The following is a 2,693-nucleotide window of genomic DNA, read 5'->3' as shown; positions in this document are numbered from 1 at the left end:
ACATTACTCTGCCTTTTCTGTCCCCACTGGATCTTTCCCATTTACCTCCTCTGCCTACCAAATTGTGCAACTCCATAATTTCTTCCCTGCCCATAATCACCCCTCTACTCCCATCCCTTTCCCTCTTGGGCCTTCATACACATTTTACTGGTTATCCTTCTATTTTTTTTTTACAGCACTAGTCTTATGTAGTATTATTGGTTCTTATGAGAGAGAGCTTATGTTTCTTATAGTAGTGGTTTCTAATTTTCTTTATTAGTCTTCTGTGTCTCTAGTCTCTTGTCAGATTTAAGGGAGCTCTGGTGGCCTAGTGGCAAGAAGTGCAGTTCAAGGCTACCAGCACTCAGTGGGAAAAAGATGGACAATCTCCTCCCCTGTGATTAACTGCCTCTGAAAACCCCCTGGAGGTCAGATATAGGTGTTTCTGACTCTATGGTATACAATAAAAACAACAACAGTCAGATTTATTCCCAAGTATTTGATCTAATAGTTGTCTGCTTTAAGTGGTATTGCTTTCTTTACTTCCTTTTCTGTGTTTTCTTTATTGTTGTATAGAAATCTCACTGACTTTTGTATATTGATCTTGTATCCTGGCACTCGACTAAATTGATCTATTAGGGCTAATGGGTTTTTTGAGACTTTGGGATTTTCTATGCCTTCATCATGCCATTTTAATATAGTGACAGTTTCACCACTTCTTTGCTAATTTAGATGTCTCATTTCCTTCTTTTGTCTTATTGAGCTGTCTAGAACTTCCAATACAATACTGAATAGGAGTGGTTATATTGGGAAGTCTTGCCTGGTCCCTGGTCACAAGAGGAAATTTTTTAGTTTCTCTCTACTGAGAATGATGCTGAATTTTGGTTTTGCATATATACTTTTCACTCTTTTGAGAAGGTTTTCCTTTATTCTTATTTTGCTGAGTATTTTATCAGGAAATGGTATTGGAATTGGTAAAAGACTTTTTCAGCATCATTTGCTAGGATCAGGAGGTTCTTTGTTCTTTGCTTCATTAATGTGATAAATTACATTATTTTCTTCTTATGTTGAAACATTCTTGTATTCCTGTTATGAATCCCACTTGATCATGATGAATTATTTTTTGATATGATGCTGGATTCTTTGTTTAGTGTTCATGGGGTTTTCAAACACTATGGATTCTATTGGTCATGATTTTTTGTTAAGGCTTTTTGCATCTATCTTCATGAGTGATATTGGTCTATACTTTTGTTTTTTGGTGATGCCTTTTTCCTGGTTTTGATATTAGGGTTATGCTTGTGTAATAGAATGACTCTAGGAGCTTCCCTTCATTTCAATTTTTTGAAATAGTTTAAATAGAATTGGTGATAGTTCAGCTCTGAATGTTTGGTAAAATTCACCATAAAGCCATGTAGGAGGCTGGGACTCTTTTTTTGTGGGGGAGTCTTTTTATGACCTGCTTAATTTCTTCTTTTGTGATTGGTCTGTTTCAATGTTCCAGTTATGTCTTTGTCAGTTTGTCTAGGTTGTGAGTTTCCAGGAATTTATCCATTTCCTCTAGGTTTTCAAACTTTTCGGAGTTTGTTGTTGTTGTTCTTGATTGCTGTCGAGTCAATCATGACTGACAGTGACTCTATGAGCAAAAGACCCGATGCCACTCATGCTTCCAAACTTGTTTCAAACTAGGAGCTCTGCCAAACACTGTCCACCTTGGGAAACCAAGGTTATGGCATTTGACACCCCAATGGCACAAAGTTCAGCATCACGGCAAACCCAGATTACTTCAGTACAGCAAATTGATAGAAGAGTGATGTAGAACTTAGAAGACTATTCCTCCAAAATATAACACTGGTCTCACTAGCAGTGGTGAATTGCTTTCAAGTTGAATATGACTCATAGCAACCCTATGAATAAAAGGTCTGAACCCTGTTCTATAACTAAAATCATTTCTCTATGTATAGAGTTCCCAGAGGCATCTGGTTTAGGAAGTGGATGCCACTCCTGCTTCCAAACCAGAGTTAATCTAGAAGTTCCTCCACTGTCCACCTTGGGAAACCAAGGTTATGGCATTTGACACCCCAATGGCACTAAGTTCAGCATCACAGCAAACCCAGATTACTTCAGTACAGCAAATTGATAGAAGAGTAATGTAGAACTTAGAAGAGGAAGAAAAGACCAAAATGGATGTCAGAAGAAACTCTGAAGATTGCCTGGAACATAGAGAAGCCAAAGCACAAGGAAGGATTCAAGACACTAAAGAGCTGAACAGAAGATTCCAAAAAGCAGCACGGAATGACAAAGCAAAATATTACAATAAAATGTGCAAAGAGCTAGAGTCGGAAAGTCAAAAGGGCCAAACTCATTCAGCATTTCTTAAGCTCAAGGAACTGAAGAACAAATTCAAACCTCGAGTTGCTACAATCAAGGATGCTTTAGGCATAATGTTAAATGATACAGGAGGTATCAAAAGAAGATGGAAGGAATATACTGAGTCATTGTATAGGAAGGAATTGGCAGATACAGAAGAATTTAATGAAACAACATATGAGCAGGAGCCTATGGTGATGAAGGCAGAAGTTTAAGCTGCTTTGAAGGAAATAGCAAAAAATAAGGCCCCCAGAATAGATGGTATACCAATTGAAGTATTTCAGATAACAGATGTTGCCCTGGATGTGCTCACCAAGTTGTGCCAAGAAATCTGGAGAACAACCACT

The sequence above is a fragment of the Elephantulus edwardii genome, unplaced genomic scaffold (assembly GCF_000299155.1).
Source record: "Elephantulus edwardii isolate Elephantulus edwardi_28Jun2011 unplaced genomic scaffold, EleEdw1.0 scaffold00002, whole genome shotgun sequence".
NCBI lineage: Eukaryota > Metazoa > Chordata > Mammalia > Macroscelidea > Macroscelididae > Elephantulus > Elephantulus edwardii.
Note: the sequence above shows the minus strand (reverse complement) of the source record.